Source organism: Hemiscyllium ocellatum, chromosome 4, assembly GCF_020745735.1.
Source record: "Hemiscyllium ocellatum isolate sHemOce1 chromosome 4, sHemOce1.pat.X.cur, whole genome shotgun sequence".
NCBI lineage: Eukaryota > Metazoa > Chordata > Chondrichthyes > Orectolobiformes > Hemiscylliidae > Hemiscyllium > Hemiscyllium ocellatum.
Genome location: NC_083404.1, coordinates 126,275,007 through 126,289,943, shown reverse-complemented (window position 1 = coordinate 126,289,943; position 14,937 = coordinate 126,275,007). Strand labels below are relative to the sequence as shown.

The 14,937-nt window shown below is 40.1% G+C and overlaps 1 long non-coding RNA gene across 2 annotated transcripts in view; it reads left to right on the top strand.

The window, feature by feature from the left end:
• Positions 1 to 14,937, top strand: part of LOC132815094 (uncharacterized) — a 56,176-nt gene that overhangs the window by 719 nt on the left and 40,520 nt on the right. The window lies entirely within an intron of this gene.

The window sequence follows — 14,937 nt, the reverse complement described above, 5'->3', positions numbered from 1 at the left end:
GGGGAGGGAAAAGGAAGAGTTCGCGCAGGCGCTCTTGCTTCTGTTAGATGGCTGTGTGTGGGGGAGGCGATCGCAAAGTTGGGGGAAGGGTTGACGCAGGCGCTCTGAGTAGTTTCGGTGGGGGAGGGGAGAAAAGGCTGGCGCAGGCCCCGGGAACGCCTCGGTTTGCACCGTTTCTGTGTAATGGAGGGAGGGTTGGCGCAGGCGCAGTGAAGACTTTCGGTGCGGTGGGTGAGGGGAGCCAGAGACTGGTCAGGGTAATGTAGGCGACCTATTGCTGGATGCTGGAGGCGCGAGTTGTTTGTGATGCGCAGGGAGGCAGGAGCGGGGGGAGGGGAGGATTGGGCAGCTAGAGGTTAGTGAATGCTTGAAAAGTAGGAAGTAGTGGCTACTCGAGGGAGGCGTATAGGTTGGACCGACTTGACCTTGATTTGATTTGTTTCTTTCTGGCCGGGAGATGGTGGACATTTATCCTCCAACTAGATCTACCAATTTAAAAAAAAAATTAGCGTAGTGGCTCAGTTGTGGTGATATGCTTAGCTATGGATAAACATGTGTTTGAGATTTGTGTGGCAGAGAAGTATTGGCAGAGGAATGGTAAATCTTGGCGGCTGTATGTCTGGGAACATTTATGCGTAGGAGGTGTGTTACTATCTGGATGTCAAGGACTCTGTACATTTGAAGGTCCTGAAATGTCTGCAGTAGAGTGTTATGCTCTCTCTGGAAGACGGGGTTGCAATCCTTTACGCAAGACTTAAAAGGGCGAATTTTAGTTGTGTAGATATTTGTTAATCATTTAGATCATTTTTAGGGGTACGTTCGTAATGGGGAAAACTTCGAAAAGCGAATGATGAAATGTAGTCGAAGTGCTCCGATCTATCAAGTCCATACCGGCGGTTTTTCCTTCACTTAGTCCCCTTCCCCCGAAATAATAACAGAATGCTCGAAGAAGTCAGGAAGCCACGCATCGCGCGTGGGTAGAGAAACTGTTCTAGTTTCATTAGACCTTTCAGTTGAACCGAATGTTTTGTTTAAAATATGTCCCGCGACTATCGATTTCTCAACATGTAATGTGGCCTTGTCATTTTTAAAATCCTGTTGGTGAATACTGTATGCTTTGAGGTGCTTAATAAATTGTTCATTTAATATGAACATTGTGATTTTTCAATTTAGTATTTGGGGTTTAACTGATCGATAATGTTTACAGTATCGAAAATCCTTTGAACGATTTGTATAATTCCATTGAGTTTTCAGTGGAGAAATCTGTATTCATTTAATTTGTCTTTTCAATTTAATTTGTATTGAATTTTAAACACTCTCTTTTTAAAATGTCCGCCAGAAGAAAGGAAAAATAGTTAATATTCACTTGTTGACTCGTCGAATATCCGCATTTTGAACCAACCTCGCACATTCACAGCAGTTCGACTGAAAAAATTGAGACCGCAGTCTTCGAACTATAGTACATCAAAGTCAACTCTTTTGCTGCCTTCCATTTTGCCCTTCTGGATAAATATCTCTAGCTTTTCAGCCCTGATCAAATGTCCAAAATGCGAACACTTTTTTTGGGTGTTTTGTAAAAAAAACTTTTGTTCTGGCCATTTCAATTTACCTCTTTTTGTCTTATGACATGACTAGTACAAAATTCAGTGCAATCAATAAAATCAACTATTTGGTCTAGTAATCTGAAAATGTTAAATTCACTGAAGTGAAAGACTAAATTATCTTGTTACCTCTACATAGGGATAATAGCGAGGCAGCTGCTAAGTGAAAATATCTTGTATGATTTGAGCTATTTGAAAAGTGGAAAGGCTTCTTTTTAACTAATATTTTTAGTATGTTTTATTTTGTTCCTAAAACAATATCCTTCAAAGTGGCTATGCAAAACACTTAGTACCAAAAGGATGTTTTTTAAAAATCAACACATTTGAAATTTTTAAAAATGGCTTTGATGTTTTTCTTGTCTAAGTAGTGTTTTGGAAGTACAGTAGTTTCCAAAATCTCCTAAAGGCAAATCACTTTGATAAGGAATAGCTTGGTATCAATTAACTATTATTAAAGTCTGAACAGTGGTTAACATTCTATTCCTTTATTGAGATTAAATTTAATCAAGCTAAATCCTTTCCTCTCTGTTTGTCTGTGTTCATATACTTTCTGTCGGATTGTTCAAACTGATCAAGACATTATTCATCTGTCCTGTTTTCCCCCATCACACCCTGCACTAAACTAATTTTAGCTTATGCTATTATTGACTTTATCTTTTTATTAAAAACGGAGAACTGGATGAGATTTTCAATTTGGTTCTATACTGTATTAATATCATCAAATAATGCTAATGATGGGAACAAGACTTAGGATGTTATTCTGACTTCTTACAAAACTTGTATAGCAAAATCAAATTGTAAATAAAGCCTTTTTTAAACACTGGGATAGAAAACAAGATCAGGAATAGACATCACTATTATTTAAAATTCGTTGTGAAAGCATTCTGCTAGAATCCACTTTTAGTGATTATCTTGATCTAATGCTCAACTTGTTTGACACAGCTTGTGTAAATTTAGCTGTTTCATCCATTCCTATTAAAATGTTGTACTGGGCTTCCCACTTCACTTTTATCTAATTACCACTGCATGATGCACTTTTAATGGTAGTGAGATGTTAACCATTAAGCTAATAATAAAACAAATGCTACTTGTCAGCATTGAAAACCTGTGCTTTGAATTTCAGATTTAAATTGTTCAGTTTTTAAAACTTACAGCTAGTGATTTCTAAGCTGAGTAGTTTTAATTTTTAAACAATATTATACACAATGGTTTGCATTTGGATAGAAACATGCCATTTGGCCCCACAAGTCTCTGCTGGTTTTTATGCCATGTTTTCTCCCACTTCATGTATGTCAATCTGGAATACTTCATTGCACTTTCTTCATAGCCAGAACACCCCTCCTGACATATGGAGACCAGAACTAAATACACTACTCCAGTGTAGTCTCACCTATGTTTTACTGCAACTGCATATATGCTACTGTATACCATTTGCTGCCTTTAACACCTGCACCTGTGTGCTTATTTTCAGTTAACTGAAAATAGTAACAGTTAACTAGTACAAGTTAACAGAAGTCTCATTTGACCTTTCCCAATCTAACACCATTTAGATAATCTGCCTTGTTTGTGCTGCATCATACTGCATCTGCCATGCATTTGTCCACTCTTTCAACTTGTTCAAATCAAGTTGAAGTATCTTTGCATCCTCCTTACAGCTGTCATCTGTAAATTTGGTGATATTAGGGTTGGAATTAAGCACAGACAGATGTTTCTGCAGCTGACACATCAGAATTGTTACACGCACGGGTGCCAGGGTCAAGGCTGTCTGAGGGTGCAGAATATTTTCAAATGGCAGTGTGACCAGCAGAGGTTGTACAAGTTGGTATCAATGATATAGAAAAATGGACAAGGTTCTGCAGAGAGTATATAGAAAATTGGGCAGAAAGTTAAAGTAGGTGCTTGTGTGTAGTACATCTGGATTACTCAAGGTGCCATGTGCTAGTGAGTAGAAATAGGACAGGACAGATGAATGCATGGCTGAGGAGCTGGGGCAGGGATTTACATTGTAAAAGGTAAAAACAATGACTGCAGATGCTGGAAACCGATTCTGGATCAGCGGTGCTGGAAGAGCACAGCAGTTCAGGCAGCATCCAACGAGCAGCGAAATCGACATTTCGGGCAAAAGCCCTTCATCAGGAATAAAGGCAGAGAGACTGTCTCTACGCTGCAGAAAAGGATTTACATTGTTAGATCATCAAGATCTCTGTGTACAGTTCTGGATGGTGCATTACCAGAAGGATTTGGATGCTTTGGAGAGGGTGCACAGAAGGTTTAGGAGGATGTTGCCTGGTATGGAAGGTTGAGTAGGTTAAGTTTATTTTCATTAGAAAAAAGGAGGTTGAGGGGGGACCTGATTTGAGGTTTACAAAATCATTAAGTGTATAGAGAGGGTGGATAGAGACAAGCTTTTTCCCAAAGTGAAGGATTCAATAACTAGAGGTCATGCTTTAAAGGTGAGAGGTGGAAAGTTTAAGGGGGATACATGTGGTAAGTACTTCAGGGGGTGGTGGGCATTTGGAACGCGTTGCCAGCAGAGGTGGTAGAGGCAGGCACGGTAGATTTATTTAAGGTGCTTTTGGACAAATGCATGAGTAGAGTCAGAGATGTATAGCATGCAAACAGACCCTTCGGTCCAACCTGTCCATGCCGACCAGATAGTCCCATCTACCAGCACCCAGCTCATATCCCTCCAAACCCTTCTTATTCATATACCCATCCACATGCCTCTTGAATATTGCAATTGTACCAGCCTCCACCACATCCTCTGGCAGCTCATTCCATACACGTACCACCCTCTGCGTGAAAAGGTTGCCCCTTAGTGCTCTTCTATATCTTTCCCCTCTCACCCTAAACCTATGGCCTCTAGTTCTGGACTCCCTGACCCCAGGGAAAAGATTTTGTCTATTTATCCTATCCATGCCCCTCATAATTTTGTAAACCTCTGTAAGGTCACCCCTCAGCCTCCGACGCTCCAGGGAAAACCGCCCCAGCCTGTTCAGCCTCTCCCTATAGCTCAGATCCTCCAACCCTGGCAACATCCTTGTAAATCTTTTCTGAACCCTTTCAGGTTTCACAACATTTTCCGTTAGAATATGGTGTACAATTCTGGTCTCCATCCTAACAGTGGCCTAACCAATGTCCTGTACAGCCGTAACACGACCTCCCAACTCCTGTGCTCAATACTCTGACCAAGAAAGGAAAGCATACCAAACGCCTTCTTCACTATCCTATCTACCTGCGACTCCACTTTCAAGGAGCTATGAACCTGCACTCCAAGGTCTCTTTGTTCAGCAACACTCCCTAGGACCTTACCATTAAGTGTATAAGTCCTGCTAAGATTTGCTTTCCCAAAATGCAGCACCTCACATTTATCTGAATTAAACTCCATTTGCCACTTCTCAGCCCATTGGCCCATCTGGTCCAGGTCCTGTTGTAATCTGAGGTAACCCTCTTTGCTGTCCACTACACCTCCAATTTTAGTGTCATCTGCAAACTTACTAACTGTACCTCTTATGCTCGCATCCAAATCATTTATGTAAATTACAAAAAGTAGAGGACCCAGCACCGATCCTTGTGGCACTCCACTGGTCACAGGCCTCCAGGCTGAACAACAACCCCCCAGCACCACTTCTATCTTTGAGCTAGTTCTGTATCCAAATAGCTAGTTCTCCCTGTATTCCATGAGATCTAACCTTGCTAATCAGTCTCCCATGGGGAACCTTGTCGAACACCTTACTGAAGTCCATAAAGATCACATCTACTGCTCTGCACTCATCAATCTTCTTTGTTACCTCTTCAAAAAAACTCAATCAAGTTTGTGAGACATGATTTCCCACGCACAAAGCCATGTTGACTATTCCTAATCAGGTAAAAGGTCCTTGCCTTTCCAAATACATGTACATCCTGTCCCTCAGGATTCCCTCCAACAACTTGCTCATCAGCGACGTCAGGTTCACCAGTCTATAGTTCCTTGGTTTGTCTTTACCACCCTTATTAAACAGTGGCACCACATTTGCCAACCTCCAGTCTTCCGGCACCTCACCTATGACTATCGATGATACAAATATCTCAGCAAGAGGCCCAGCAATCACTTCTCTAGTTTCCTACAGAGTTCTCGGGTACACTTGATCACCTGGGGATTTATCCACCTTTAACTGTTTCAAGACATCCAGCACTTCCTCCTCTGTAATATAGACATTTTGCAAGATGTCACCATCTATTTCCCTACAGTCTATATCTTCCATATCCTTTTGCACAGTAAATACTGATGCAAAATATTCATTTAGTATCTTCCCCATTTTCTGTGGCTCAACACAAAAGCCACCTTGCTGATCTTTGAGGGGCCCTATTCTCTCCCTAGTTACCCTTTTGTCCTTAATGTATTTGTAAAAACTCTTTGGATTCTCCTTAATTCTATTTGCCAAAGCTATCTCATGTCCCTGTTTTGCCCTCCTGATTTCCCTTTTAAGTATACTCCTACTTCCTTTGTATTCTTTTGAGGATTCACTTGATCTATTCTGTCTATACTTGACATATGCTTCCTTCTTTTTCTTAACCAAACACTCACTTTCTTTCATCATCCAGCATTCCCTTTCACCCTGACAGGAGTATACTTTCTCTGGATTCTTGTAATCGCATTTCTGAATGCTTCCCATTTTCCAGCCGTCCCTTTACCTGCGAACATCTGCCTCCAATCAGCTTTCGAAATTTCTTGCCTAATACCGTCAAGATTGGCCTTTCTCCAATTTAGAACTTCAGCTTTTAGATCTGGTCTATCCTTTTCCATCACTATTTTAAAACGAATAGAATTATGGTCGCTGGCCCCAAAGTGCTCCCCCACTGACACCTCAGACACCAGCCTTGCCTTATTTCCCAAGAGTAGGTCAAGTTTTGCACCTTCTCTCGTAGGTACATTCACATACTGAATCGGAGTAGGTGGGGAGCAGAGGGACATAAATGCTTAGGAATTGACTGACAATTTTAGACAGTACATTTGGATCGGCTCAGGCTTGGAGGGCCGAAGGGCCTGTTCCAGGGATGTAAATTTTCTTTGTTCTTCTGTGTAAAAGTGTCCTGTATAATAAGGATGGGTTGCACCTGAATTGGAAGGGGTCCAACATCGTGGTGGGCACATTTGAAAGTGCTACTTAGGAGACTTTAAACTATTGGGAGGGAAGGTGACCCAATGAGACAGATAGAAGAAGTAAGTCTGCGGTTAGTACAGTAGAAAAGACTAGCAAGTTAAATAGTCAAGGCAGACAATGAAGTAAGACTGATCAATTATATTTAACAATTTATTTCAATGCAAGAGGCATGACAGGTAAAGTTAGGGCATGGAAGAAGTGAGGACTGCAGATGCTGGAGATCAGAGTCGAAAGTGTGGCCTTGGAAAAGCACAGCAGGTCAGGCAGCAGGAAAATCTTCATTTCCTGATGAACGGCTATGTCTGAAATATCAAATTCTGCACCTCGGATGCTGCCTGACCTGTGCTTTTTCAGCACCACACTCCTGAACTCTGGGACAGGCAGGACCAGCAGTATAACATTCCAGGGTATAGATGCTATAGGATGGGTAGTGATAGCAAGGGGGAAAAGAGACATGGGAGATTGCACTTATATTAAAGGATAACATTAAGGCTGTACTTAGGATATTCCTGGGAGAATGTCCAGTGAAGTTATATTGGTGGAATTGAGAAATAAGAAAGGGATTGTAACCTTATTAGGATTGGAGCCCTAATAGTCACTGGGAAATTGAGAAGCAAATGTGTAAGGAGATCTCAGACATATAAGAATAATGGATTGTAATGGTAGGGATTTTAACTTTCCAAAGATAGACTGGGACTTCCATTGTGTAAAAGGCTTGGATGGAGAGGAATTAAGTGTATACAAGAAAATTTTCTTATTCAGTATGTGGGTGAACCTACTAAAGAACGAGCAAAACCTGACGTCTTGGGAAATGAGGCATGGCAATGATTGAGGTTACAGTGGGAGAGTACTTTGGGGTCAGTGATCATAACTATTTTAAAACTAATAGAATTATGAAAAAGGATAGAACTGATCTAATAGTTAAAGTTCTAAATTAGAGTAAAGCTAATTTTGATATTATTAGTTAAGATTTGGTTGGAAAGTGGGAGGCCTTCAAAAATGAGATAACGACAGTTAAGAGGCTGTAGTTCCAATTAGTGCAAAGGTGGTAGGTGTAGGGAATGCTGGATGACTAGACAAATTGAAGCCCTGGTCAAGAAACCTGTTACATACAGATAGCTGGGATTGAGTGAATCCCTAGAGGAATAAAAGGGTAGCAGGAGTATACATAAGATCCCTGGGACCTGATAAGTGTATCCCAGAACTTTATAGGAAGCTAGGGAAGTGATTGAGCACCTTGCTGAGATATTTATATCATTGCTAGTCATAGGTGCGTTGCTGGAGGGTGGCTAATGTGGTGCCATTATTTAAGAAAAGTAGTAAGGAAAAGCCAGGGCACACGAGACTGGTGAGCCTGATGTCAGTGATTAAGTTGTTGGAGGGGATTCTGAGGGACAAGACTTGTGTTTGGAAAAGCAAGGACTGATCAGGGATAGTCAACAAGGCTTTGTGCATGGGAAACAGTATCTCCATTACTTGATTTGCGGTTTTTTTTTGAAGATTGAGGAACGCAGAACAGTAGATGTATGGACTTAATTTGTTTGACAAGGTTCTGCATGGTGGACTAATTAGTAAGCTACAATCACATTGATTCCAGGGGAAGCTAGCCAATTGGCTTGAAGGTAGGAGACAGAGGGTGGTGGAAGGTTTTGTTTTGGAGGGTGGTGTGCTGGGTCCTCTAGTTTTTGTCATGATTTGGATGTGAATATAGGAGATATGCTTACTAAGTTTGCAAATGACACCCAAATTGGTGTAGTGGAGAGTGAAGGTTATCTCAGATGGGACCTTAATAGATGGGTGACAGATGGAGTTTAATTTAGATAAATGTGAGGTGTTGCATTTTGGTAATGCATATCAGGGCAGGACTTACACACTTAACGGTAAGGTCATAGGAAGTGTTGCCAAACGAAGACCTTGGGTGAATTTGTATACTTCCTTGAAGATGGAAGGTGGTGACTAAGACATTTGACACGCTTGCCTTCATTGGTCAGTGCACTGACTATAGGAGTTGGGAGGTCATGTTGCAGCTGTCCAGGATATTGGTTAGACCAATACTCCATTCAATTCTGGTATTCCTACTATAGGAAATGGTGAAACTAGATTCAGAAAATATTTACAAGGATGTTGCTAGGATTGGAGGGTTTGAGCTACAGGGAGAGGCTGAACAGGCTGGAAATGTTTTCCATGACCTGCTGGAGGCTGAGGGATAACCTCAGTCCTCACAAAAACACTGATTATTGTGGAACACTGTTTTCCTCCAGCTTGAGTACCCATTTTGTTTAGAACCACTTTTTAAAAAATAGAGTGCCTGTTTGAATTGAATCCTAAAACATTTTGGACAAATGTTTGTTAGATCAAGTAGTGCTAGTAAAAAGATTTGGGGCTATTATGAAAACAACATATTATGAAAGGTTGGTGAGGATGAGGACTAGGAATGGAATATGAGGAGAATGCTTCAAACTATGGAATAGCTGGTTTTGTCTGGTATGCTGACTGCATGACAGGTAAATAAGTGAAGTCGTAATAGAACTGAAATGTATTTTTAAAATAGTACTCCTTTACAGCAGCTTCCTGAGTTGTAAATGACCTAAATGAAACTTTGCATTCACATTGTTCCAGTAATACAAGGAAGCATAGAAGGAAAAAATGCATAACTCGTGTTGCATTGATGTCTTCATTTTTCCTAATTTGTTTTAACTGCCGTAACTGACAGCATACCAAATACAACCAGTTATTTCATTTGCAGTTCACAGTAAGGGAAAATTGGTAGCCCACTTGCTGAGCTAAAATGGCTTCTAATCTTTATGAAATGCAAGGAGGGCTCAGTTTTTACTCAGATTTTAATCAACCTTTTTAGAAATGTTATCACATACCTTTGCATTAGCTGTGACTTGAACCCAATACTCCTGGCTTAGAGGTCAGGACACTTGCCACCATATTACTTGAGCCCCTTCTTAATCCTTTTAACACTATTCAGTTTTTTAAAGAAAATTTGTAAAGCAAAAAAAATTAAGAATCATTTGTGCCTGCAGACCCATACCACATGATGTGACAGTGAGAGATAACAAAGGAATTTAATTAATTTATTTAGTGTCTGTACGTGCTGTAAATGTTTACATTTAGTTTGGCTATTACATCATAAACATTTACTTTTAAGAAAACTAACCTCCATCTACAATTTTAGTCTGAATTGTGTACAATATACTATGCAGGATATTAGTGTTAATATTTTGTTTCACATTTCCCCATTTTAGAGGTCATTGCTGAACTTCTAAAACCTTTGGGTCACAGTTCCTCTGACTTTTTTTTACAAAGTTGTGATCTGATTTTATACCAGTTGTCCTTTCTGTAGCCTAAGTAATCTAGAGTTCTAGAACAGCATTTCTAATGTTCCTCCAGCTGAATTTAATTTTATAAACTACACACTATGTATTTGCGTAATAGCATTCCACTTTTTGTGCAACTGTAATGTTAATCCACTTAGTGACGTATGTTCTACTCCCTCTCTTTCCAACGTCCTCTGTGTGTACTTGAAGGCTGTTGCGCTATCCTTTTGTCTAACCAAAAGACAGCTCTAGCTATAAATAAATAGAGCAAAACTTCAATGGCCTTTGTTACCACTGATGTGCTTTAATGAATTTTGAATGCTCTCCATCTTTCATAGGCCTTTTTAAAATTAATTCCTGAGAGGTAATGTCAGTGGCAAGACAGGTGTTTATTGTTAATCTCTAATTCACCTTCAAAGTGACAGTGATTCACCCTGAACTCCGCAAGTCTTGAGTGTTGCAGATACTTCTATGGATAGGGAGTTTGACTTGCAACATTTCATAAGATGGTAAATAAAAATATGTATTTTTTTGGATTGCAAGTGTTTATGTAACTTGCATTTTAAATATGGTACTCCAAGTAAGTGTGATAACTCTAGTTATTTTGAGACCAAAATTATGCTGTTAATGTTGGCAATGCAAAAATAAATAGCTGTTTAATATGCTTCCAGTTACATTAGAATCAAAATGGATTTAATAGTTGACATGATCTTGACAAACAGCTTGAGTTTCATTATAATGTAGTGTTTAAAAATTATGGAATCTGATCTGTAGGCTACATGTCCTTGAGGACATGTAGCCTATGCTTTACTAACTTCACTGGAAGCCATGAAAGATGCTATTTTAATTAGATTACAAGAGTTGACTCAGTGATTTTTTTTCCTATAGTTCTTTGGTTTAACTTATTTTCATCTGAAAGTGCTGGACAACATGATTCAAAATTATGTACACTACATGTTAGTTTGTATTTGTGGGATTTTCAGAATCTAATAGGAAAACAAGAAGTTTCTAGTTCTTCCCACATTTTCTTAATTTTCAGTTCTTGACAGCACAGTGCCCCCCACCATGCGTGTGCATGCGCGCACACATCCCTTCCTCACACCACCCCAAAAGTCAGAAAGTTGAAGTCCATGCACTAAAAGGGACAATAGCAGCATGATTGACAGATAACAGTAAACAATGTTTTTTTAAACTTCAGGAAGGAAACCCACATGAGGATCCATGCTTTCTGGCCTAGAGTTGAATGTACAGGGCACAATTTCAAACTATACTGCTTATACACCTCTGAACTGAGGAATACAATGGTAAAGTTGAAAATAAATTGATTTGGTGGAACAAGTGAAGTGAGTGATTTTTGGTAGGAGGAAAAAGAGGCAATAATAAGGGGTACAGGAGCAAAGGAACCTGTGTGTGACTGTCAGGGTCGGTCAAAAAAGTGGTTAAATACTCAATTTCTGAGTTTAATAACTGAGTACAAAATCAGGCAATTATGATTAATGGAAATTAACACTTTGGCTTTTTCCATTCTAAAACTGACAGAGGTACTCTTAAGTTGTAAAATGGGGAAGATTTGTTGACAATTCAAGTCTTTTTAAAGAGGAATGATGCTAGGGTGGATAATTTTCCTTATGGATTGGTTGTTTTTCTGTATCTATTCACTCTTTTTAAAAAGTGGTATACCTAAAATTTCCATCTTGAATTGTGGAAATAATTTGTTTTTGCCAGTTAAAGCAATAGTAGTTAAATGAAGAAGCATTCACTTAATTAAAATGGACTAAATTCATAACTCTTCTCCTTAACATCCTTTTTACAAAGTATTAGAGTGGTGTGATTTGAAGACCGTTTTCTCCTTTATTTCTTTTTAGAATTCTTATGCCCATATGTTTAATACTTGCATTCTTTTGAGTAGTAGGTCACAAATCTGAGCACAAGATTACTGGATAAAATCTTTGCATTCATGATTTGCATCACATTTTTAAATTAGAGTTAGATAATTAATTAGGAGTTTGCCATTTAGTACATCTACATTTCCTGTCACATAGTTTAGTTCCAGTTATTATTTAAATATCTTTATTTTTAGGATGTTATTTCATAGAAAATATTTGGGAAAATGATTTTCAACTCTACCCTCTTCTGGACACATTAGACATTAATGAGAATATTGATAGCAGAAAAATATTATAGATTATTTTGAATTTGACTGTGATTTTTGCCCCTAATAAATTTTGGCAAATATTTTAATTGTCTACCTTAGTCTTTCATTTTTTTTGGGACATGCAGCTCATGCGCAAGGCCAGAATTTATTAGTAATCCTGTGTTACCATGGTGATGGGCTGAGTCATCGCTTGCTGGCCCATTTCGAGAAGCACTTAGGATATTGGGGAGTTGAAGTCATCAACGCCAGATCCAACAAGGTCATTAAAGGTGTTAATAAGGTTACATTTTGATTAAAATTTTATTACTTTTCACTTTTATGTTGAATTAAGATTCTTAAACAGTTAGTGCTGTGAAGCTATTTTCTGGATTATTAGTCAGTTACACTGGAAATTTGAAAATAAAGTATGCAGTGGAACTAGAACCAATACATAACAGCTGTTGGTTGTTTCACAACCCAACATTAGCTGGGTCTGCCAGCTGTTGGATTCAATCTAAATAAGTAACATTTTTATACACTTAATGTGCAAAGTACAGAAGTTCATAGTGGTGCTCAAGATATAGCACTTTGTCAGTGATATTCCATTCTCTAAAATAAAAACTGGGCTAAGTCTCAGTATTTTGTTGCTCATTCATAACAGTGGTAGAAGGTGATGAGTTACCTTCTTGAACAATATCCACTCCCTCCATCACCACTGTGTACTATCTACAAGATGTAATGCACAAATTGACCAAATCTTTCAAACCTGTGACCACTTGAAGTTCGAAGGATATTATTAGAAGATATAGGGAAGCACTACCACCTGTACTTGCCGCCGCGCCCCCACCCCCTTAACTGTGAGCACATTATTGATTGTTTCAGATCAGACATCAGTTTCTCATCATTCTGGATACCAGTCACCAAGATGAACATTGCTATTGGCTGCCCACTTAGCAAACTGGACAGCAAGAACAATTACTCACGTGAAGACCACATTTCTATCAAAGCCATTGTGGATTTAACTGTCCTGTAACAGAGTTTTCCATCAGACATTAATGGGCTACTGTCCCAGTGGCGATGTGCTGCTGGTCAGTGTGAATGTGACGTGTGCACTGAGCTGAGCACCATTTCCAAGTTACATGCTATAGATTCCACTTGACTAACATTCTGGGTCATTATCATGGAATAGATCAAACTCCTACACCTCAAATATTCTGCCATTAAACTAAGTAATGGCTCGGCTGTACTTCCCTGATTATCTTCAACTGACATTGCAGTTAACAAGGGTATACAGTAGAGTGGCTCAGTAGTTAGCACTGCTGCCTCTCAGTGCAGGGACCCAGTTCTATTCCATTCTTGGGCAGCTGTGTAAACTCCATACTGACATTCTCCCCATGCTCTGGATTCCTCCCACAGTCCAAAAAATGATAGGTGAGATGGATTAGCCATGCAAGTGTGCCCACACTGTTTCTGAATACCAGTATCACCCTCCAACATTTCTGCCACCTCCAACTGACCCCACCACCAGGGATATATTTCTCTCCCCACCCCTTACCGCAAAGATCAGTCCCTCCATGACTACCTGGTCAGGTCCACACACCCCAACAATCCACCCTCCCCTCCTGGCACCTTCCCCTGCCACCGCAGGAATTGCAAAACCTGTGCCCACACCTGCTCCCTCCCCTCCATCCAAGACACCAGAAGAGCCTTCTACATCCTTCACTTGCACATCCACCAATGTCATTTATTGTATCCGTTGCTCCAAATGTAGTCTCCTTTGCATTAGGGAGACTGAACACCTTCTCGCAGAGCGCTTTTGGGAACATCTCTGTAACACCCACACCAATCAACTCCCCCTCCCGCTCTGCTGAGCAGATCCTTGGCCTCCTCCACCGCAACTCCCTCACCACCCGATGCCTAGAGGAAGAACGCCTCATCTTCCACCTTGGAACACTTCAACCCCAGGGCATCAATGTGGACTTCACCAGTTTCCTCATTTTCCCCTCCCCCCACCTTAACCCAGTTCCAACCTACCAGCTCAGCACTATCCTCATGACCTGTCCTACCTGCTAATCTTCCTACCCACCCTCCTCTCTGACCTATCACTTCATCCCCACCTCCATCCACCTATTGTACTCTTGGCTACATTCTTCCCAGCCCACCCCCTGGAGGCTCCCTACCTTCATCCCTGATGAAGGACTTTTGCCCGAAATGTCAATTTTCCTGTTCCTCGGATGCTGCCTGACTTGCTGTGCTTTTCCAGCACCACTCTAATCTTGACTCTACACTCCAACATCTGCAGTACTCACTTTTGCCTAATCCATTTTTATCATTCCATTTTGTTTTAAACAAATGCACAAGCAGGGATATAGACTAAACAGAACTGCTTTCCTTCTCCTATTCATCCAACTTTTGTCCAATAAATGTTTAAACAAAGAATAGAAATAATTTCCTCCTGAATCCAAATGTGAGTGCCAAAAGTAGCTACATGTATACTAATGTCAGGAAGCTGCTAAATCTTTTGATGGAGTGCTTGAATCCTTGCATGAATGAAGGTACACAGGAAGAAAATCAGATGTGCAGCACAGAAACAGACTCTTCAACTTATCCATGCTGACCAAGTATCCTAAATTAGTCTAGTCCTAGGTGCATTTGGCCCATAGGTGTTCAAAGTTTGTGAGAATATTCGTAACTCTGATGCTCGTTGTTGTGGTTCTGTTCGCCGAGCTGGG